This window comes from Macaca nemestrina, chromosome 6 (assembly GCF_043159975.1).
Source record: "Macaca nemestrina isolate mMacNem1 chromosome 6, mMacNem.hap1, whole genome shotgun sequence".
Classification (NCBI taxonomy): domain Eukaryota; kingdom Metazoa; phylum Chordata; class Mammalia; order Primates; family Cercopithecidae; genus Macaca; species Macaca nemestrina.
This window is the reverse complement of record NC_092130.1, coordinates 103,536,042-103,561,076: the sequence shown is the minus strand read 5'-3', so window position 1 is coordinate 103,561,076 and position 25,035 is coordinate 103,536,042. Positions and strand designations below refer to the sequence as shown.

The 25,035-nt window shown below is 42.0% G+C and overlaps 1 protein-coding gene and 1 pseudogene across 2 annotated transcripts in view; one reads left to right on the top strand and one right to left on the bottom strand.

The window, feature by feature from the left end:
* Positions 1 to 3,745: 3,745 nt before the first annotated feature.
* Positions 3,746 to 25,035, bottom strand: part of LOC105475162 (forkhead box D1) — a 42,364-nt gene continuing 21,074 nt past the window's right edge. For both annotated transcript variants that reach the window (XR_011624917.1, XM_071098821.1), the window contains exon 2: positions 3,746 to 4,124. The gene's annotated coding sequence lies outside the window, so the exon portion shown is untranslated. The remainder of the gene's footprint in view (positions 4,125 to 25,035) is intronic.
* On the top strand, positions 7,454 to 7,760 carry LOC139363849 (non-histone chromosomal protein HMG-17 pseudogene; annotated as a pseudogene).

The window sequence follows — 25,035 nt, the reverse complement described above, 5'->3', positions numbered from 1 at the left end:
GTGTTCTGCTCTAAAACCTATAACCCCAGCCTAACCATGAGAGAAACACCAGACAAACCCCAACTGGAGGACCTTCCACAGCAGACCTGGCCAGTACTCCTTAAGACCATCAAAGTCAGCTGGGCATGGTGGCTCACACCTGTAATCCCAGCACTTTGGGAGGCTGAGACAGGCTGAGGTCAGGAGTTTGAGACCAGCCTGGCCAATACGGCGAAACCCTGTCTCTACTAAAAATACAAAAATTAGCTGGGCGTGGTAGTGGACACCTGTAATCCCAGCTCCCCGGGAGGCTGAGACAGGAGAATGGCTTGAACCCAGGAGGCGGAGGCTGCAGTGGGCCAAGATCATGCCACTGGGCATCAAGAACGAAACTCTGTATCAAAAAAAAAAAAAAAAAAAAAAGAAAGCAAAACCCATCAAAGTCATGAAAACAAAGACTAAGAAACTGGCACAGACCAGAGGAGGCTGAGGAGCTATGACCACCAAATGAAAAGTGATTACCTGAACTGGATCCTGACCAGAAAGGGAACATTAATGGAAAAATTGGTGACATCCAAAATGTGTGGAATATAGTTAGTAATAATGTGACAGTGTTGGCTTTTTGGCTTTGACAAATATACTAGGAAATGTAAGATGTAAAGAGTAGGGTAATTAAGTAAGGGGTATATAGGAACCCTCTGTACTATTTTTACAACTTTCTGTAATCTAAACTTATTCTAAAACAAAAAATACGTAATTCTACGTCGACTTGAATTCTACTTTAATTTCTAACTCAAGCATTATCCAAATATCACCTTCCTTGTGATCCCTTACTGAATCCCCCACCCAACTCTGACCTTTAGTTCTTCTCAAGTCTCCTAGCACTTTGCTTCCTCCTTAAATGGCATCTACACGTTATAATTATGTGTGTACTGTTCAGACCCCTCCCCACACACATACATACACTGATATGGGAGCAACTTGAAGGTGACTTTTTTTAATCTAGAGAGCCTAGCAGAGTTCCTGTCACATGATAAATTTCTAATAAGTGCTTATGAATGGATGGATGGATAAATAGCAGCAGCCTGTGCTGTCGAAGTATAGAATTGCTACAGCATGTTTTTGTTATGCAGGTTTAGCAATACAAAACGTTTTCCCAAAATAGAATTTATTCTGTGGACTAAGGCAATGTCTGCTACTCAAGACAATGCCATATATTTGCAAAACACCTTCCATTCTCAACCTTTAAAGCTATTTAGAAACCACCACTTATTAATCTTCATACCCCCCCTCACATGAAATACTTTTGGCATAATTTAGTAATCCAAACTGTACATACCACAGGGGATTTGAAAAGTACCTAATTAAAGATACAATGCTGTGCTCACCTCATCCTGGGCTTAAATCCACTGAAATTAGTGAGCATTTGGACCCAGGGGAGGAAGAATTGAGGCAGTTTTAGAGCTGGGGATTTTAAGGGATTTGAGGCATTGGCACACTAGGCCTGAATGAGAAAAACAGGTTAAAATCAGGGATAAATAAGATAGTTGGAAACCAAACAGGGTGTCAGAATTAAGAAAGAAAATTGGAAAATAATGAGAGTATTATTCTGAACTGCTAAATCAAGGACATGAGAGAGGCCAACACAGGAGGGGGGGAAAAAACTGAAAAAGTTATAAGAAATGGTATTGTCTTCACCTAATGTCCTCCAAAAAGCAGAACTTGAGACATGAATTCAGATGTAGGTGGTTTACTTTTAGAAGTGAATCCAAATAACAAGAGTGGGGAACTGAGAAGCATGGGCCTGGCTGGTTTAGTTTTCGGTGTGATCTCACCTCGCTATAGCCTCAACCTCCTGGGCTCAAGTAACCCTCCCACTTCGCCTTCCAAGTAGCTGGGAATACAGGCACGTGCCACCATGCCCAGATAATTTTTGTATTTTTCTTTTGTAGAGATGGAATTTCACCATGTTGCCCAGGCTGGTGGTTGATATTCTCACTGTGGGAAAATCAAATTTTGAATATAACTTGCAACAACTGGGAATGCATGTAATTATGACGAATTATTATTATATTAATGCAAATGGCACCATTAATAGTGGTTTAGCTAAATTTTGTATGCTTTAAGGAAAATATTTCAAAAGCAACTTTTATAGGTTTAGAAATCCTGTGACAATGAGTAGATGGTAAACCCTATACACAATTAACTCCTCCAGGTTGCTAGGTGCTAAAATGTTTCTGTATAACAACCAGCCAGGTCCAGAGGCAGTAGTACTATTGTGACTAGCATAATTTCATTTCTAAACCAACTAAATGAAATTAAAACCCTTAGGAAAACAGTAGTTATTACCAGTATTGGGTTAGTGGGAAGAGATTCATTTGTCCTCCCAGATTCTCGTATTTCACAGCCAGCTGCTCCACGACAGCTCCCTTGCAGAAGCTGATTCTACATACACGCGATGGTAACAGTTGCTTCACTATGTATTACTTCGACCTTCTCCTCTCAGTTGTTCATCCAAACCTGGGCAGATTAGGGGCTCAGTGTTCCAGAGGTAAAAAAAAAAAAAAAAAAAAAAAAAAGAAATCTAGCTGTCAGAAATGGAACTCAGAGAAAGTAGTCTGAACCTCTGTTAGTATCACTGTGGCTGCTATTGCTTCTGTGGTTATGGAGACCCAGCCTTTCAGAGTGGCTCAGGGCCATCAGCTCTCTTTCCTTTTGCTGTCTACCCTTGCGGTCATGATGTGGAGTGATTTGAGAAAGGTGCTTGGCATGAGTCCTCCTTAGCTTCTGCAGCAACCAAAACCCCAAGCCAGCTCGGAAATTCAGTCCCAAGATCTGCACTTTGAGCCACCAAGACACCCGAAGTGAATGTTACCATGCCTCAGTGTTTAACAGAGACCACCTTCCTCCTCCCAGAGCCTCTCCCCACTTAGCACTTACGCAGGTGGCACATTTTATGCAAGAGGACTACACTTGAAGGTTAGTGACCTGGTTGTTTCTAACTGGCCAAGTGGCCTCAAGTATTAACAATCTCCTTGGACCTCAGTTTTCTCAGTTATAAAATGTGAGTGGAGTTTCAGAGTGTTTTTCAGCTCCAAGATGTTATGATGTAAAAATCCTGCCAAGATAAATTTCTTAAGTTTGTTTTCTTGCATTTCCACACTCCCCTTCTCTCTACTTGACCTGCACATGGAAAGTATCTGATGCCTCACCCTTCCACACCCTCACCAGACACTTGAGAAAATCTGGAATGTTTCTTTTATAAAAGAGCTTGAGCTGTATTTTCTAAACACTTGACTCCTCTTTCCCAGTAAAATCCCTGCCACCTCTTCAAATTGTAGTGAGTAAGCAGTCCATCAGAAAGAGAGCTAATTCTTATCAAGTTCCTTGAATCTGGCAATGAATTGGGTTATTTCAGACATCATTTTTCTCTGTGAATCAGCTAACACCAGCCTACCTATTTCATCTCTCAGTACACCACGGTATTCTAAGTAGGATGTTTCTCATGGGGGAAAAAGTGTTTTGAGAATTCTTTTGCCCATTCTGGCCCAATAGAATTTCAGTTGGCAACCCCCAGGCAGAGTCGCAAACCTACCTTTTTTTTTTTTTTTTAAAAAAAAGAGGGTCTCATTCTGTCACTCAGGGTGGAGTGCAGAGTTGTGATCATAGCTCACTGCAGCCTTGAACTGCTGGGCTCAAGCCATCCTCCTACCTCAGCCTCCTGAGTAGCTGGGACTACAGATGTGAGCCACAGCACCTGGCTTGCAAACCTACCTTTTTATTTCTACAGATGTTGTTTATCACCAGAGAGTTGTGGAGAGTTGTTTGGGGGTTGGTGATTAAAAGCAGCTCTTTTGTTCAAATATTTAAAGGAAGTTAAAAACCAACTATTTAATGCAGCTTGCTTCATCTAGAATCCACCAAATGTTTTCATTCTGATAGCAGTGTCAGCCTGGAGATACAGAGCACTGCAGTTCTGGAGACATGTTTGTTCAGTGAGAATGCTCCTCAGGCTGCTCTGCTCCGAGTTTGGCTCCCTTTTTGAAGTGAGGCAACCGCTTGCTACTGCATGACGCTCTATTCTGCTGTTTAGTGTTGGTCATTGCTTAACTGATGCTGCACTGATCTTCATGCTGTTCCTGGCCCTGCAAGAAGACAAGTGCACCATTATTGAAATTAATTTAGTTTACTGGGACAGCACCAGTGATCAAGGTACATAATGCAGGACAGCCAGTTTCCACAGCACCCAAACAGCAATTAGCTTGATCCTCTGCTTAGACTTCATGACAACATGGCCCTTTGGGTTAGAAGGCAATGAGTGCCAGAATTCCCTGGCCCCAGAGAGTGATGTGAGGGCTGATGCTGAAAGGAGGAAAATCAGTATGGCAGTTCAGGTTTTTTAGAAGTGACTTGAAAACTCAATGTGAGGTCTTCCTATCCAATCATATCCAGATCTTTCTTCCTTTTAGATTATTTCAGTGTTTTATTTGGCTCATTTATGATGCATGAGGAAGTTTCTTTTCAACAAAAGGGTGAAAGCAGCACTTCTCTTTGTTTAAACACTTTGAATGTGAATTCATTTGCAGTTTTGACCCAAGAAGCCAGGCTCTATTTCTGGCTCCACCACACAAGTCATTTGTCCTCTCTGGACCTAATTTATTCACCTAAAAAAAAGGGGGGGGGTGGGGGAATTGAGAATTGACCTTTTTTTTTTTTTTTAAGAACTTGCTACATTATTTGCAGATCCAGCTCATAATAAAAAGATAAGTCCTAATGTTAAAATGAAGAATTTCAAAGCAACAACAATGGAGCATTAAACCAGATCCAGGTATGGGGCCCACTTGCGCACAGGGCCCTGCTCAGTGGCATAGGCCACACACATGGGTCACACACTGGACTTGATCTCTTTCATGCCATCTCCAGCACCAAACTTCTCTGATATAGCCTTTGCTTTCATCTACAAGTGCACACTCCTCATGCAAAAATAAACAGAAACAAAAGCAAAAACAAAAGGCTTCTGTTGCAATTTTTGCTTGATATCTACCTCATTTTTCCTTTTCACATCCCTTTGACCATAAGTTGTACCTCAGCCCTTTCTGACTTCCTTTTATTCTCCAAGATGGATTTTCTTCTTTCCTGCCTAAAACATCCAAATGACCTTTGCTTTGAGCTTTTTCTAAATCACCATATGTTAGATAATTGTGCCCAGAGGAATTACTTCCAGAGTGGCCTAAACACAAAAGAAAACACAGAGCCAACTTATTCTCTAGAACAGTGCAAACATTTCCTTAAACCTAAGTGTCTCAAGAGAAAAACTGACAGAATAAACCTTTCACCCAGCAAGTCCACTCTGGGTAGTGCTTGTACTGAATCCTTCTTGCATTTTTACATCCCTGATTTATCTACTGTTTTGCCAATAAAAGCAGTCCCGTTCTTTGATTTAGGTTTTTTTACAGTGGAAAAGTGGCCAGAGAAAATGACTCAGTTGAGTGTTTTATTAATGGAAAGAACTGATATGCCAGCAACAAGCCAAGTTCTTTGCCCCTTCTCTATCATGTTACACCATAATACAGCACCTATCTGGGAAGTAGGAGATTGCAAGTTAAATGCCAGCAAACCTATGGCTTTTAGATGATAAGTTCACTAAAAAATGAACAGCCACAGAATATAAGGGGAGTTCAGTCTTCAGAAGTGAAATCTGTCAGTAAAATTTAACAATTACAAAGCAGCTACCAAAAAAGAAGGATTCTTTTAACATGTATTATAGGAAAATAACTTTAATTTCTTGCATGAGTTTTTCTTCTATGTCCAAGTTATGGAAGTCTCATTCAAGTAAGTAAACTTCCCACACAAAATTTCATTGTTTCAAATCAATGGAAAAATCTGATTTATCCTTGAAATTAACTTCTAGAATTTTAAGAGGAAAAAGTGACTTCAAATCTGTTCATGACTGACAACCCAACCTCAAAATGATTTATTTTCTGTCATGAACATTTGAGGTGTTCTGTTTATTATAAAAAATAAATGCATTTACTTCTTTAATCTTATAAAAATTCAAAAGCCCATTTGTCTCAGATAATCAAAATCATATAGGGTAGGTTTTAAGGTATAGTTTAGGGAAAAGATGTTATGAATATTGATAAACCTCTGTCTGGTTTATGACAGTTGCAAATATTTGAATACCTACCCTTCAAAATGTGAGTGAACAAGCCTATAAAACAATAAATGCCCATCTTGAGAGCTCATCTATTGCTCTGCCTAGTGGCAGGATTATATTCAAACTCCCTATGTTTGTTTCCTAGGGCTGCTGTGACAAAACACCACAAATGTGTGGGTTCAAAGAATAGGAATATGTTCTCTCATGGTTCTGATGGCTGGAGGGCTGAATCAAGTGTCAGCAAGGTCATGCCTTATCTGGAGGCTCTAGGGGAGGATCCTCCCATGTCTTAGTGGTTTGCCAGCAATCCCTGGCATACTATGGCCTATAGATGCATCACACTGCAATCTTTGCCTCCATTGCCACATGGCATTCTCCCTGTGTCTCCCATCCTCTTCTTATGTGGACACCAATCACTTTGGATTAAGGGCCTCTCCTACCCCCGTATGATCTCATCTTAACCAATTATGTCTGCAATGATTCTGTTTTCAAATAAGGTCACATTCTGAATTTCTGGAAAGAGCATGAATTTTGGAGGGATACTGTTCAACTTAGTACAACCTCCTAAACAAATGATAAGCTTTCCTGTATTTAAGTGAAATAAAATAAAACAAAAATAACTTTATAAAGTGTTCTAGAGAAGAAAAGCTCAATGAATTCCCTAAGAATTCACTCTATTCAGCCATCCACCCCAGCAGTTCTCAAAGTATGATTTAAGGGCAATCCACCTTATTTCAACTTGGGGGATTAGGGGCTTATTAAAAATACAGATTCAGGGCTGGGCATGGTGGTTCATGCCTGTAATCCCAGCACTTTGGGAGGCTAAGGCGGGAGAATCACAAGGTCAGGAGTTCAAGACCAGCCTGGCCAACATGGTAAAGCCCCATCTTTACTAAAAATACAAAAAAAATTAGCTGGGCATAGTGGTGGGGGCCTGTAATCCCAGCTACTTAGAAGGCTGAGGCAGGAGAATCGCTTGAACCCGGGAGGCGGAGGTTGCAGTGAGCTGAGATAGCACCACTGCACTCCATACAGATTCAGTCCGGGCACAGTGGCTCACATCCGTAATCCCAGCTACCCGGGAGGCTGAGGCAGGAGAATCACTTCAACCTGGGAGGCGGAGGTTGCAGTGAGCCAAGATCATGCCACTGCAATCCAGCCTGGGCAAGAGAGCAAGACTGTGTCTCCAAAATAAATAAATAATAAATAAATTAATTAATTAAATTAAAGTTAACATACAGGAGCAGCGTGAAAAAGAAGAGGCGAGACCGGCCCCTGGACCGACCAAAGCCCATACGCCGCTGCATCCCGCGCCCAGCGCCTATGTCCCGCCGTTGTCGCTGCCACCATCATGCCCAAGAGAAAGGCTGAAGGTGATGCTAAAGGAGATAAAGCCAAGGTGAAGGATGAACCACAGAGAAGATCCATGAGGTTGTCTGCTAAACCTGCTCCTCCAAAGCCAGAGGCCAAGCCTAAAAAGGCCCCTGCAAAGAAGGAAGAGAAGGTACCCAAAGGGAAAAAGGGAAAAGCTGATGCTGGCAAGGAGGGGACTAACCCTGCAGAAAATGGAGATGCCAAAACAGATCAGGCACAGAAAGCTGAAGGTGCTGGAGATGCCAAGTGAAGTGTATGCATTTTGGATGACTGTGTACTTCTGGTGACTGTACAGTTTGAAATACTAGTTTTTATCAAGTTTTATAAAAATGCAGAATTTTGCTTTACTTTTGTTTTTTTTAAGCTGTGTTGTTAGCAGACAGAACACTTCATTGTTGTTTTTGGGGGAAGGGGCATATGTCACTAATAGAATGTCTCTGAAGCTGGATTGATGTGGGGAAAACACCTTTCCCTTCTAGTTTTGAGAGACTTCCTCTTGGCTCCCAGGAGGAGGGATTCCTTGACTCTAACACACATGGCCACCTTGGCACAAAAGCCTTGTGGTATGGAAAAACAAATTCGTTTTTATGTCCTCTTCTCCCTTTCCCTCCTTCAGCATAGACTTAACTCCCTTAAGCCCAGACATCTGTTGGGACCTGACCCCCAGTCATTGGTTACCAGTGTGTTAGGCAATCTGGACTTTCCAGTGATGCCACTGAGATGGCACCTGTCAAAACAGCATTGGTTCCATTTCTAGATTATGGATCTTCAGATAAATTCTGCCATTTTCATTTCACTTCCTGAAAGTCAGGGTCGGCTTGTGAAAAGTTGTTAAACAACATGCTAAATGTGAAATGTCAACCCTCACTCTAAACTTTTCCTGTTCAGAGCATCAGATGAAGACTTCGTTAAGTTTTAATAGTGGTTTTCTGATTTTTGGTAGTCCACTGAAGAAGGGAGTTTGAAAGTTGTTGTATACTGTCAACGACTGTCTGCCCATATCCTGCCTGAAATGCCATGATTGTTTACGGAAAGTGTCTTTAATAAAGCTCGATACAGTTTGGCTTGGGAAAAAAAAAAATTAAAATACAGATTCATAGGCTCCACCCCAGAACCACCAAGTCAGAACTGCTAAGTTTAGAGGCCAGGAACCTGCATCTTAAAGAAGCTCCTGGGAGTTCTTTAAAATGCACATTAAAATTTGAGAACCACTATCTATAGTAGCAGAAAAGTCAGTCTTACATTCCCCATGGTGTTTTGAAATTCATTCCTTATTTTTCCTCTATTTTCAGGTGAAATTGAGAATAGCTGGTCAACAAATTTTCTTATATTTTAAAAACATTATAAAGGTACTCTTCATTCCTTTTCCCCCTCCAGACTAAATAATATAAATTCAAATAATATTAATTCCTAAGTCTTGGTAGGATGTATTTCCTAATCACTAAATCATTTACAAACTCTGGTCAAATTCTTTCCTCTCCAGAATCATAGACAATACCCTTTAACCATGGAAAGAGATCCCACTGTTTAATATTTCAGATTAGAAAAATCAGACGCCTAGAGAAGTCACACTAAAGTCATCTGTATTAGTCAGAGTTTTGCACAGGAATGGAACCCTTAGATACATAGGTACATATATATTATATATCTATATAATATAGATATATAATATAAATATATACAATTATGGACCCTCAGAAGTCCCATCATCTGCAGGTTCGAGACCAACAGATGCTGGTGGTGTAAATTCCAATCTGAGTCCAAAGGCCCAGTGTCCAGGGGCACCAATGGCATAAATCCCACTCCAACAGCAGGAGAAGACCGATGCCCAGCTCGCAGGCAGGCAGGAAGCAAAAGGGATGAATTCCTCCTTCTTCTGCCTTCTGTTCTATTCAGGCCCTCAATGGATTAGATGACGCCCTCTCACACTGGAAAGGGTAATCTGCTTGACTGAGTCCACCGATTAAAATGCTAATCTCATTTGGAAACATCCTCACAGACACACCCAGAAAGACTGCTTAATCTGGGCACCCCTAGGCCTAGTCAAGTTGACACATAGAATTCACCATAACACTATCCTAATCAGGGTTATTTCTAGCCATGGAAAAAGGTGTAGTTACGAATTGATAACCTAACGGTGTCTGCCTCTCATTCCTCCTTCCTTCCTGTTAGCCTGTTGTGTTGACTTTGATCAATGAAGGAACAAACCTAGCACTTACAGGCTGTGTCTGAGCCCTGTCATGCCACAGGAGGATGTGAGTGTTGAGACTGGGAAAAGGTATTCATGAGGTAAGTCCTAAGCAACTTTTCACCTGACCTTGTGAGCTTTTGAGATTTTACAAGTCTTGAGAACCAATCATTCCTTTTTGAGCAACACAAAAATGACACTTAGTGAGGGCCATAGACAGCATTCTGATACTGCTAGAGCCAGAAGGCTTAAAATCCTAGCACTGATACCTGCTATTTCTCAGCCTTTAGTTTTGCTCTCCCTTGAAAGAACTCTGCTGATCATTCACATATGCATTCATCAAACATGAGTCAGCATTCCCTGAGTATTCACAGTCTAGCAGAGTTACAACAGGTACTATGAATAACAAATCTCTGAATAAGAAAGAACTTTGATGAGTTAGAGGAAGGGAAGAAAACAGAAGGGTTATTCAGTTTCGAACTACACTGATCGAATGACTCAGAGCCCCTTTGTGTGCATCCACAAGAAAGAGACAGAGCGATAGGGAGAGCCATGTCACCCAAGCTCCTGCCATTCATACTCTTCTAGCAGTAGAAAAAGTACCACTACTTGGCTAGTAGCCAGTCACATATTTCCTATTCTAGAGACAACTGTGGGACTTTACTGAGAGTGTCTTTTTTTTAGTCAGACTAGGAAAGTTAACAGTTTTAATGGCTTTTTTAAGTCATAAAGTATTTATGAAGTACCCATTATGAGCAGAACTTTTTAAAATTAAAAATTGCTAAAGAAATTAGAAGATACAGTCAGCCCATGAGGATTTTACAATTTATTTAGGACAGAAGATACTCATATTGTTAGAGAATGCTATAGGAATTCAAATTAAGAATTCAGTTTCCTGGAAACGATGATTGATCACAGGAACTATCATGAGGAAGAGTCTAGAACTGAGTCTTGAAGAAAATGGAGAGTGACATTGACAGAGAAGAGAAAGAAAGACTTACTAGGGAGGGCGAATCACACCCAACAAAGGCACAGCAAGGAGAAAGTTCACCAAGGTAAGAGGAAGACCAAGAAATCTGGGCAAACTGAATAAAGGGATCATTTGGCAGAACGGGAATTGTAAATAAAAGGTGAACCCAAGGGGTGGAATTCTTTGAATTCAGCCTAATTGTTAGGTTAGCCATATGAAACTGCCACTTTTGTAAGTCAATTAGCAGGAATTTCATATGGTTCAGTTGGAAATATGGAGTTCGTGAAATGACATAGTGAAGAAGCTGTTTTGGGAAGACTTATCTGGTAATGGGTAGGCTAGAAGTCAGCTACACCAGAGACCTGGAGACAACTAAGAATTACTCTAGTAAATTGAGCATAAGATGGTGATAACATGGATGAGGGCAGGCTGTGGATATAGAGAGGGAGAGTCAAATCTCACAGGCATTACGAAGGAAAAATTTCACCTAGACTTGTTGACTAATTGAACATGGGCAAAAAAGGAAAGAGAAGAGTCAGAGATGAATACGAGATTTGCTGTCTAGGGGACTAGAATGATAGTGTTGCCATGGACAATAGAGGTATACCTTGATTTATGTAATAAATGCTTTCCTGAAAATGTGTGTAGCACAAAATTTTTAAAATCAGGTCATGATTTAAATACACTAAGAACACTTGCTGCATTTGTTAGCGTATTGATTTGCTGCTTTAATAAACAGAAAGATAAACCAGAATGGCCAGTAACGCCACACTTTGGGGTTATCTTTACTGAATATGGGCCCCACTGAACAGAAATTAGAGCTTATCACAAGACAACAAATTTTGTTTGAAAATAACCTTTTTACTACTTTTTTATCTGACTCTAAAGGTAACATAGTGGCTTAAATAAAATAGATTCGTCTCTTATGTAAAGGTCTGAGCTGGTAGAAAACACACAAAGCAGGACAGGGCTTTGTGGGGACCCAAGTTCTTTTCATCTTTTTGCTCTATCATCCTTTATGATGTTGCCCTCATTTGCATAACCAAAACTGGCTCACCATCATCTGTCCTTGTTCCAGATTATAGAAAAAAGAAAGAGGATGTCAAGGACAGCAGCTTCTGTATTAGGATATACCAGAAGTTGTACACATCACTTCTACTCATAGCCTACTGGCCAGATCTTGGTCACATGGACATATCTAGCTGCAAGGGATCCTGAAAAATATAGTCTCTAAGGGTAGCCATGTGCCCAGCTAAAAATTAGGGGGATTTTCCATTAAAAGGAAGACTAGAACAGCAGATATTGTGAGACAATTAACAGTTTCTGTCATAGTTGGGAAAGCCTTTTGTAAAACTGCTTTGAAAATAATAGTGAAGGGAAAATCCAGATTTTCCATTATCAGGTGGTCTAGGACTGCCATATATCTGTGTAGGGAATGGGAAGAAGAAAATATCACTTCCTTTTCCCAAAAATGTGCTCTAGTCTCTGAAATTTTGAGCTAATCAATGAGTCAAGAAAGCACTGAAGAATTGTTTGAACAAACAGGTTGTCAAATTGTAGAACCGGAAGGAATCTTGTAAGAGTATCTTATTAAACATAGTGTGAACCAACATATTTTCTGGAAGATTTCTCCATGTAAAATAAATGATTGCCCAAGTGAATCTTCATTTCCACCTCTGTCACCAAACCTAAGACCTTTCCAAAGTTGCATCTTCTCCTGGAAGTATCACACTTTGATTCCAACTGCCCCTGCCATGCCTGTCTCCCTGGAACCTTTAAAATTTAGCCCGGACACAAGTAAACCCCCTTTCTTTAGTGTCCTTTCATGCAGCTAAGACAGGTATTCAAAAATGACTTAACTAGATATGATGAGAGAACCAAAAGAAAAATAAAAAAAAATAGATACTACATAACAATCATCAGGTTTTTGAGGTATAGAGAGAATTTCGAGCCAACACTGACAGTAGTGGAGGGACTAGTACAATGTCAGAGACACCTTCCTTCCCAGCTCCCTGCCAATCTTTGCCAGGTGGCCTCTGGCCATTGCTTGTTTTTCTAACCTCTGGGAGCCAGTCCCAGACAGTTCTGCCCCTGAATGAATAGAAGACCTTTGGGTACCAAATTGGGGCTTCTAAACACTAACCAAAGACACTAGTCTCCTAAGCCAGGGACTTAGGATCTCACAATTAGCAGACAGTAGGCTCTGTTCATTCTTGTTGCCTGCATCCCTAGCCTAGTAACTGGCACATGGTCAGGGTCCAATATAATGTCTCTCATGTAAAAATTCAAAACCTATCCTCATGCAAATGATCAGAGCAAGCCAAATCTTCCCACTTAATTCCAGTTTGGGATCTGAAGACCATGCTTTCCTTGAACAGTCAGAATTGGGGTATTGGACATTCTGAGTAGTCAATGCTTCAAGACTTATGTGATCTGCTGCAGCCATCTTTGTGCACTCCAAAACAGGAGATGACTCACAGACCTGACCTGAGGTCATCGCACCCACCTCTTCATTTTGAAATGAAGCCCACAGAAAGATCAGTGACTTACCCAGGTTCTCATAGTAATTCAGTGGCAGAGATGCACCTGGAATCCAAATCGTGCAATGCCAGGTCTGTGTGTGTTTCAGTTCACCACTCCTCATTGCTTAGCCCCTTGATTTGTTTTCCCCACAACACTGATCTCAGAGAAGCTGCAGAAGGCTCTGCTCACCTGGGGCCCACAGGTGGTTCCCTATGGTCCCTCAGCATCAGATGGGCCTTCTATTAGTTCCCAGAAGCTACATCATTCCTTCATGTTTACCCCAGAGCCCTTGAAGTTCAACAGATGTAAAAACACATACTGCCCAAACCCGGGCTCACCTGTGCAAGCCTCTGGAAACTTGAAGAAGATAGAGTTGTTTGCTACAGGGCTCTTAAGTGGGTCATAAATACAGAAAGCACCTGTCAAAAGTAATGCTGCCTTATTCTTTGAGAAAAAAAAAAAAAAAGCACAAAACACTTTTCTCTGTTTTATTTGCTTTTTCCTTCTATTGGCTCAAATCTACCTTCCTGAAGAAACTGTAGGCAAACCTCTGAATGCCTAATCCTCTATTTTTGAACACATAAACCAGAAAGGCCAGTAACTCCATGCCTTGAGGTTACCTTTACTGAGTATGAGCCCTACTGAACAGAAATTAGAGCTTACCACAAGAGGACAAATGTTGTTTAAGAATAACCTTTTAAATACTTTTTAATCTGACTCTAAAAGTAATATACACTCTTGGACCAAAATTGGGGGAAAGCAAAGTAATATTTTTTAAAGTTTTAAAAAGTATAATCCCACCAACACTGTTAATGGTTTGGTATATATCATTTCAGTCTTTTTTTTTTTTTTTTCAACACACATGGAACTATCATACGGTTGCAGGCAGAGTTACAAACTTAAAAAAAAAAAATCAGTCTTGGGTCAGAAGAACAGGCAACAGAAAAAAAAAAAAGTCTCACACGTCCTAAGAACTGTTGATGCATATAGAGATAGGAAACAAGAAAGCTGCATCTTTAAACTTGGAAAAAGAGAACCGCAAGTGGTTTTCATGTTATCATTGTAACTGATTCTTTCCAGTGGAAAAAAAAAAGTATATTAATCCATTTGTCGTTTAGAATTTGTTGGTCAGGATTAGAGTAAGCGTTTGGTGTGGCTCTGACTATCGTCAGTCATTTCTGTTCTTGCGCTGAAGTGGAATGAATCAATGTGCTTGTCTGAAGGGGCTATGGCAGAGGTGATGGCAGCAGTGTTTGCAGCAGCAGCGACAGCCTGAATGCAGGAAATCACTTTCAAAGGGGACGCTCCAGGCTGGCAGAAGTGTGTTAACCTTTCATCCATGTCATTGGATTTTAATATGTTAACTTTGTACTAAAAGCTGCTGCTTTGAGCTCACGGTTCATAAAAAGTGTGACTGGTCCTCAATGTTCCCAGTTAAGGATAGTAAGGAAAACAGAACCCTGAAAGCTCACATTGATTGAAGCAAAGACAGAGCTGGGGGGTCAGCCCAGTGCCCCAGCTCCTCCCCAGCCTGACAGAACTGAACAGCTATTCATAGCCGCTGGAGCACTTCCAAGCTGCGAGTGTAAATTTACTTGTATCATCTTTGCAGAGAGGAACTGTATAGTCCCCAGTGCCTCCTGGTTGATTCGGATCGACTGTTTATTTGTTTAGTCCTGTAATGATATTATCCACAGGGCCAGAGCCACACAGGGAGGACGAGGAATTCCTGGAGGAGGGAGGCTGTGTGTGTTTATTGCCCTGTCAGCCCTTCACGACAAAAGACAAAAGTTGCTGTAATTTGTGTGTTCCCACACACATGATCCATATGGACAATATCGAGTATAGGTGCTGATGAAGTGGGGAAGAAAGGATGACCAGAAATCAAGATGCTGGCTGCCTTGTGGGAAACATGGAGAAATACTCTAACAGTGAGCCTCTGACTGAACACCACAATTCCAGAGCTGGGAGGAATTCTGAGATGTTCTCCATACCAGAGGGAAAAAGAACCACCAGCTCTTGACTGACTAAGGCCTTGTGTTGCCTTGGACTTTGAGCATAATTTTTTTCTTTTCAAGCTTAAAGGATTCTGTTGCCTTTGCAGGAGAATCTAGGTTTTTCTCCTACAGCAATACATATTGCAGGGGACCATGATTTCCCTTTTTCTCAGCACATTTATTATAGCTCAGTTTCCACACAGTTCTGAGCTATGGGTGTATTATCAGGGCCAATTCTAGTTCATCTCCTCAGTGTCAGACTGAAACCACCTAAAATATGCTGCCAATTGGTTCCTGATTGTATTTCTGGAAGCTTGCAACTCTGAAAGTTTTTTCTACCTCAGGGACATGCCATCCATCCAAGAAATGCAGTACTTGAAAGAAAGGGCACAATGAATCAGCACAGTGAGCCTGTCACTCAGCAGGCTGGCAAATGATGATCTGCTAAGGAGCAGTTGTGCCCAACCTTCTTGCTGACTGTAGGTCCCCTGGGACCCTGCCACATGGAGGCTGCCATCACACAGTTTGATCAGTGCCAAGTTAGCCCTGCGAGTCTCACACAGTTCACTGATACCAAGACAGCAAAGGGCACTGCACTGCAGTGAGGGCTGCCTGGAAAGTAAATGCAAGTGAGATGGATGGCTGCCACCGGCCTTGAGAAACAATACTCAAAACACCAAGCCAGCCCGGAAGTGATGTGACACTGCTAGAAGCCGGTGAGGCACGATGGCACAGCCGGCAACCTCAAACCGCCTGGGCTCATTTTGAGTAGGAGACAAAGCATGGATGCATCAGGGAGTTGCAGCCATCCCAGAAATAGCCATTTAGGGTTCCCAAACAATGGAATATTTCATGACCAACGCCAGGGAAAGGAATAGGAAAAGCCACATTCGTCTTCCTGGGCAGTATTCACCATAGAAGCCCCACCCAACTGACACAGACCCCCGCATGCAGTACGTAGTGAAAAGCTGAACTGCCTCTATAGAATTATAATATGAATAATAATTTAGGAAACGGGGATATGAAATAATAAGAGGAGAATGCTTAACGAAGGAACTAGAAATTCATTAGCAATCCTGAATTGCTGGAAGAGGCAGCTGTTGAAAGGCAGATGCTGTTGCGATTCGTACTTGGCCTCGGGCTGGTACCCACCAGCCTCCGAGCTTACCTTTTCTGATCCTCTGAGTAAGAAAATCTAGAAGAATCCGCTCACTTTGTTTACCGGGTGTGAATGGGAGGCAGATTGAGGGTCAGGATGAGGGAATAAACTTGCCCTAGAACAAAGCAAACAACTATATTAAACAGAGGAGCTGTTACAAAAGCAAAATGTGGGCAGTGCATACATTTTTAATGACCAGGACTCGGGTGCCCTGTGCAAACATAAACAGCTCCCTGCCTGCGGAGGGCTAGAAACCTTCCAGTCCTGGAGTTTGAGCTCCCTGACAGCCCCTCCTAAGGGTGCCTGGCTGGCCTGACAAAAAATCATTTACAAATAAAGAGCTCTCAGAAATGTGCCCTACCTTCGGCCAAAGAGGAGAACCTCTTTTCCAATAAATATTTGGCCGGGTAGGGGGGAGGGGGGCCAAGAGTAACAAAGGGAGCCAGCGGCCTGGTTTGTTTGGATTGCCGGCCCGGCGCGGGAGCGGCCGGGCGCTGCTGACCACGGGTACAGATAGGTTAATTTCCACATGGAGCTGCAGAAACCCTATCCGCGGGTTGCGAAGCGTGGGTCAGCCAAGGCATGTTAATCTGTTTAGCATGTGCGCCGCGCGAAGGAGCCAGACCACCGGGGCGTAGGAGGCGCGGCCGCAGCCGGCGCTCCTCCGGGGGAGTTAATAAAGAGCTTAAGGCAAGCAAGTAAGTGTATGGAGGTTGCGAACGGCTCCGTGCCGGCGGCCCGGGGGAAGGCGAGGCCCGGCTGCCAGCGCTCGCGTCCTCAGGCTCTCGGAACCGCGCGCCCTCGAGGCCGAGCGAGCCCTGCCGCGCCAAGCCTCCCGGGCGCCCGCGGGCCTGGCGCGTATCGAGGCGGGGGGCGCAGTACTGCGCTCCCGCCCCCCGGAGCCGAGCCTCTTCTCCGCGTTCGCACCGTGAAAGGAGGAGGGGAACGAGGGGTTAGGCATCTCGAACATTTTTAACTAATCAAAATATTTGCTGATGAGTATTTATTTTTACAAGAACTCGGTTTGGCTGGAGACTTCCCCAGCAACAATATGGGCTGCCGTATTAGGTTTGTGACGGAGCCAAGTGCAGTTGGGCTTATTGAATCTGCGGGCCGGAGATCGCTTGCTCCAGAGATGTTTCTCCGTTCTGGGGAAGCAGCTTTCCCAAGACCGTCTCTCTGCAGATGGCTCTTAGAACACAACCACATGTCCCCTAAAGCACGGGAAGCTTCGTGTTTTATGTTTGGGCTGAATGAAAAGAGGAACGCACGCTCTTTCCTGCCCAAGCCAACAAAAGAGAAAACAGCGGGAAACATCCCTGTCCTGAGAAAGGAAAGCCAAAGCTCAGAGGTTCCAGTGTAAGCGCAAACAACAAAACTGGATGAGTCCAAAACACCTACCTCAACACATCGCTCCATCGTGCTAAGCTTTTTCTCTCTCTTGTCTTTCTTCCTCCCAATATTCACCCAAGAAAGACCCACTTTTAACTACCGTAGTAAAGATGTGGAGTCTGGTCTGAAGGTGATTAAACAACTACGTCAAGTCATTGCAAAGCCACTGGCCACTATCTAGGAAAACCTATGGAAGATGAAGTCGAATCAAGTTTGAAAACGGACAAGTGGGAGCTTACAATACTTGAACTATAAAGATAACCTGAAAAATTACTGGACCATAATTTTTTCAATGTTACTGAGAACTAGACAAAACATATCTGAACTGGTGGCAGTAATAGTCATTAAGAAAATGGACTGCTGTGGCAGGAACTCAATGCTAACCTCTAACAATTCAGCAGTCCTTAGTGCCTCATAAAGAGTACTTCTCAATGGCTCCTAAGAAAAGAGAAGTTGGGTAGGGGTTGTTCTGGAAGAGAGCATGCAGGGTATTGCTGGTAAGAAGTGTCTGCAGAAACTGTAAATGAGCAAATATTGAAAAGAAGAGGTTCGTGGCTCACGCTTGTAATCCCAGCACTTTGGGAGGCTGAGGCGGGCGGAACACCTGAGGTCAGGAGTTGGAGAGCAGGCTGGCCAACATGGCAAAACCCCTTCTCTACTAAAAATACAAAAATTAGCCGGGCATGGTGGTGAGTGCCTGTAATTCCAGCTACCCAGGAGGCAGAGCCTGGAGAATCACTTGAACCCAGGAGACAGAGGTTGCAGTGAGCCGAGATGGCACCACTGCACTCCAGTCTGGGCAACAGAGCTAGACTCCATCTAAAAAAAAAAAAAAAGAAAGAAAAAAGAAAAGAAAAGAATGAAAGAAAATAGGAGGTTGAATCAGAGCAAGCAGAGAGTAAATTTACCTCTCCTGAAAAGACTTCCCAAGTGCAAGATGAGACAGAAATCATTCAAATATACACAGAAGAGAAATATCTGAAGAGCCACAGAGATCTTAAGCTAAGCATCACTTGGCCATGCAATCTGGGGACTTTCAAAAGCAAGCATAGTACTAGGAAATAGAAAGTAAAATGAACTGTTTGGAACCATGTGCCAACTTCTCCCTGGCTTCTATATTAGAGGTTTTTTAATTCAGTCTGGGGAGCCACAACTGAAGAGATTTGGGGAATTAAAACAATCTTCTTTTTCTCTTATACTTCCTTCACTTGCTTGGTTTATATTGTTCATGAAGTGTCTTGATCTAAATGACTTAATACAATGTCCACCTGTCTGATTGGGGACCATATGCTCCTCCAACTCAAAATTAAGGTGTGAAAGAAGCTTATGGGTCCTTTTGATCAAAGAGACACATGGCCTTACATTTAAAACAGAAAAAGAAAGATAGCACTAGTACAAATTGCCTTCAGTTTACATTACTTCGAAACTGATTGGCATAAGGAATAAGGGGAATAAGGAAAGTAAAAATTTCAGCGAACCAGAAAAAAAAAAATCACAGCTGAGGAACTTAAATTCTTTGGAATAAAAGAAGAGAATGGGTTTCAATAATTCCAACCTAAATTTCCTTTACTTAGTGACCCTAGTCAAAAGAGGACACTTTACTCCTACCAGTCAGTAGAAAGACAACAATAAAGAACCTGAAGCCCAGTAAACCAATGAGATTGCCTCCCTGGAAGGTAGCATATTCCCATGCAAAGGCTGAGGTTTCTGATGCTCCCCTGGCCTCATATGAGAGTGTCTTTGTCAGCTTAAGCAGCTGTAACAAAATACCATAGACTGGATGGCTTAAACAATAGACTGGATAGCTTAAAAAACAGACATTTATTTCTCACAGCTCTGAAAATTGGAAGGTCCAACATCCAGGTGCTGACAAATTTGGCTCCTGGTGAGGACTCCAGTCTCCTTGCTTGCTGACAGCCACCTGCTTGCTGTGTCTTCATAATGCAGGGAGAGGGAGCTCTAATCTCTTCCTCTTCTTATAAGGGTACTAATCCTATCATGGGGGGCCCACTCTCATGACCTCATCTAAACCTGATTACCTCCCAAAGGCCCCACTTCCAAATATCATGACATTGGAGTTTAGGACTTCAATACATGAATTTGGAGTTGGGGGCACAAACATTCAGTCTATAACAAAGAGGCACTGCTGTGTCAGTGCAGTACAGCTGGTGGATGGAACACAGTATGGCAATTTCCAACCCATCTTCGAGGCCCAGACCAAGGCCCTGCAAAGGGACCACCTGCTCTTTGAAGTTTTATCTCTCTTCCTTTTTACAGTCCTTTATTCCTCTTAAAAAAATTTTAGAGCACTTATTTTGACCATCTTTGTTTAGTAGCATAAGTTACTTTTAAATAATGTATATATGGATTTACATATATACAATTTATATAACATATACATGGATTAATATATATTCCATGGTCTTGACTAGAATATCAGTAACAGTGATAATGTAATGATGATCATGATAATGACAGCAGCTAACAATGATTTAGCCTGTATCATCTGCCAGTGCTTTGCATGCATTATATTGTATAGTTTTCACAATAAACCTATGAGATAGATTATTATTGCCCATTTTACAAATGAGAACACTGTGGCTTAGGGAAGTTAAATAGTTTATCCACCAGGTTAATATGTGGCAGGGCTGGTCTCCAATCATTGGCATATGTACTCCCAAGCCTATGATCTTAACCATGCACCATACATAGGCCCCTCTTCATGCATACGGTGTCCCCCCATGTCTGTGAGGGATAATTCTAAATGTTAATTTCAATGCTCCTGGGATCACAGTTTTCTTAATAGAAGCCTAAGATTTTGAGTATCAACACTTTCCTTATTGGATAGAATTTCCATTCTCAACAATGAATTAATTATTGCCTCCCTGTTTCTTTTAAACTAAGCCCTCTTTCCATCACCTATGACTTGATTCTGTTGTACGCCTTCCGTAAGCCAGTGTCATTTCATTTGCTACAATGGGAGTGATTGATGGTTCTAATTCTTATGTATTTAATTTTTTAATATATTAGACACCAAACTAGGAAAATTTACTCACCCCATTTGTCATTCTAAAAAATCTAAGACTAATGAGATATAGAAAAAAAAAAAAAAAAACTTAAATGGAACAGAGTTTCCCAGGGTCCCCAGTAGGTAGGTGGAGTCATGGCAGGAAATGAACCCAGGGCTTACTGAAGAACTCCAGCGGAAGAGAGTGCAGAAACCCAGATAAAAGGCCAAATGGGCCTGGAACCAGCCTCCTACTATGACAATCTTTGGTGTAAGGAAGTAGATATCCTTCATTCAGAGCAAAGAGAACAGGACAGGGATTTGGTTAGCTCATGGGTCTTATGCTTATAAAAATGGAACTGGTAGTAGTGGTGCCTCTCTTCTAATTAAATATGCTGCCCAATTGAGGGACAAAATTTGAATTTGGCCAAGTACCTTGAGTATCTCTGAGGGGAGCACCACAGAAAAGATCTTTTCTTTTTTTCTCTCTCTCTTTTTTGAAACAGAGTCTCACTCTGTCACCCAGGCTGAAGTCCAATGGCACCATCTCGGTGCACTGCAACCTCTACCTCCCAGGTTCAAGGAATTCTCCTGCCTCAGACTCCTGAGTAGCTGGGACTATAGTTGGGCACCACCACGCCTGGCTAATTTTGTATTTTTGTATGTTAGCCAGGCTGGTCTCGAACTCCTGACCTCAGGTGATCTACCTTCCTTGGCCTCCCAAATCCTCCCAAAGGGATTATAGGCGTGAGCCACCATGCCTGGCCAGAAAACCTCTTTTCTAAAATGACATTGCCTCACTCAACTGCCAGAAAGTATTTCTTCCCAAATAAAGTGATTGATGAACTGAAGAACTTTCAAAGTATGATGGATCCATGTCATTTAGATAAGCCACTTGTCTGGGGTTCCAAAACAGAATCAATCCCCCACAATTCCTTAAACATCAGGTATACTTATATGGGCCAGATTTGCCTGAAAAGAGCAGAATGACATTGCCCAGTGAATCCCCCAGGCTTCACATTCCAAAAGTGTCCCATTAAATGAGTCCAAGCAGTTGCTTCTGAAATCATAAATTCCAAAAGACAATGAAAGTTGCAATCACAAGGGGTAACAGAAGCCAAACACATTAGGAACATGTTCCTTGTGCAAATAGCATAATCCCGGACACGCGGGAACACATGGTTTGCCTCAGACATGTTTCATTTTGTCATCGCATTGAGTGTACAGTATTTCTCTTTGGGTGCAAGAGTGATTGATTTCCTTGGGAGAATTGTTTGTAAGAACATGAAAGTTGCCAAAGCAAACACGTTGGAGGGAAGTGTGGAGAAGGGGAGTAAGAATATTTGGAGTAGATCTGGGTTTGGGAAGTTCATGCAGAGGTGAGACAGTGAGATGTAGAACAAATAAAAACATTCTGCACACTTCATCTACATAAATTATGTTCTGAAATTCACTCTGTGTAGACATTAGCTGTGCAGCTACAACTCTCCCTAGTGTGCCTCTAGAATGTGGGCACAAAGCCAATTTTTAAGTGAATGATTTGTAACTTTTCCTCCACATAAATTAATCTACTAATATTTAGATCATCCTGATTTTAATCCACAAAAGTCATATGGTCATTGTAAAAAATACCCAATAATCTATTTGTCTTTTATGATACAATTATAGTTCTGACTTGTATTAATAGATCTGTCTCAAGATATGTTGACAAAATGGAAAACATTACGCATATTTCCTTTGATCTCTTTCTCTACCATAAAAAATCTACCTAAATAAATACAGCGGCATTTATAACATGTGAATTTGAAATGATCCTTTTGGTTATTTACTTTAAATTTTAAATTATGTTAAAGATGAGCATTTTTAAGCTCCTATCTACCTATATGAACTTGCTTCTTAAGAGATGTGAATTTATTATAAAATACTCATGACACTTAGATGCTTAAGTGTGTGGTTACAAGACAGAGTAACAAATGGAATTTGTTTACTCCATTAGGATTTTGTTTTCCATATAGCTATTGTTAGAGTGCAAAATGAGAACTTCTGAGAATTAGCAATAGGATACCTAAATAAACATTCCCATTTAAAGATGATCCTCTAAGTAAAACATAAATAATTTCAACCCCAGAGAATAAAGACTGTTGACCCAGTTCTGTAGAGTGCCCAGAATAACTTCGTTACATGAAAGTTCTCATCACTCACACTAAGGCAGTTTTTCTCAAGTCTCCCCACTGCTGTTCTCCTGCCCAGCTAGTTATCTATTGCGGCATAATAGATTACCCTCAAACTTAGCAGTTTAAAACAACATTTATTATCTCACAGTTTCTATGGGTCAGGGGCTGGGCACGGTTTGGCTGGATCCCCTAACTGGGTCTCTGGCATGCTACAGTCATCTCAAGGCTTGACTTGGAAAGGTCCACTTCTGAGGTCACTCATCTGCTTGGTGGCAGGAATCAGTTCTGTGCTGGTTGGCTGGTGGACTGAGGCCTCATTTCTTCCAGGACTTTTGGCTGGAGGCTTTGTCTCCCTAGGTTACTTCCCATGTGGGCCTCTACGTAGATCACCTCACAACATGTCAGCTGGCTGCATCAGTGCTAGCATGCAAGTGGGTGAGAGTACGAGCAAGATGGAAGACACGGACTCTTGTGACCTGATCATGTAAATGACAGCCCATCACTTTGGCTGTATTTTCTTTGCTGGAGGAAAGTGATGAGGTCCTGCTCACACTAGAGGGGAGAGGATTACACACGGTTTGAATTTCAAGTGGTGTGCATCACTGGGAGCATGTCAGTAGCTGCCTTCTGTATCACTGGTGACTATTAGGGGTATAATTCCTGTGATGGTTAATTTTAGGTGTTGACTTGACTGGATTAAGGATACCTAGAGAGCTGGTAATGCATTATATCTGGGTATGTCTGTTGGGGTGTTTCCAGAGAAGACTAGCAGTCTGTGGACTGAGTGGGGGGAAATCTACCCTCTATGTGGACAGGCACCACTCAATCACCTAGAAGCCCAGAAAGAACAACCACCACCACCACAACAACAAAAAGCAGAGGAAAGGTGGTTTCCTCTCTCTCTCCTGGAGCTGAGACATCCATCCTCTCCTACCCTTGGACATCAGAACTCCAGGCTCTCCAGCCTTTGGACTCTAATACTTAACCAGCAGCTCCCCAGGTTCTCAGGCCCTTGGTTTCAGATTGAGAATTAAACCATCAGCTCCCCTGGTTCTGAAGTTTTCAGACTTAGACTGAGCCACGGTACTGGCATCCAGGGTCTCCAGCTTTGGACGGCTTGTTGTGGGATTTCTCAGCCTTCATAACCATGGGAGCCAATTTCCCTAATACATTACCTCTCACCTACCTACTTTTCTATCTACACTCATTCTTTGGTATCTGTGGGGGACTTAGGAACTTGTTAGAACTGCAGATTTCCAGGCCTACTCCATATCTACTGAGTCAGAAACTCTAGGACTGAGGCCCAGTGTGCTGTGTTCTAAGAAGCCCACCAGATTATTCTGAGCATGTTAAAGTTTGAGAAGTATTGCCTTAAAAACAAAGGGAGCAGAGTTGGCTGGGCCTGCCAATTTCCCTCTTACAAGACCAGGATCCCAGTCATAGGAATATTTGCTACTACTCATGTTTTTAATGATGATGACTTGCAATGTAAACCAGGAGACAGCTTATAACGGTACATCATGTGGCAAATCTAGAAGAGTATTTTAGTTTTTCTTTACCTGGGATTTCAGGTTTTCAACCTAGTGAACTTCATGCACCTAACCCCAAAGCCTGGTACATGTTGTGAGGCCAAAAGGAGCTTAAACAAAGCTTCAGAAAAGCTAATCAGCAGTAGAAACTTCATTCAGTTGTACAAATGCCAGACTTAATAATATATCTTAATTCTCTAAAAGGGTTCTTCTTATACTCTTTACCTCTCCCTGTCCCTCACCCAAGAAATATTGTAAGGGTCACAATTGTACTCTTAAGGTATAAGGTGACTAAGAAGAGCTAATTATATGTACTAGGTCCTTCTAGTCGAAATGCAAACTATGAAGTGAGTTAGCATCATAGCCATGGAATGCTGTGCAAAATCTCCTCTCCTCCCCATTTGTGTTCCTTCTGGTCTCCTTACCATCATTTCAAACTCTTCATCTTTGGGAGGCCTCCACAGTGTCATAGGAAAGAATATAGGCTCAGGAGATGGAAGATCTGGGTTCACATCTAAGCTCTGATACTTAGTTCAGTCATGCATTACATAACAATGTCTCAGTCAATGACAGACCACCACTAACA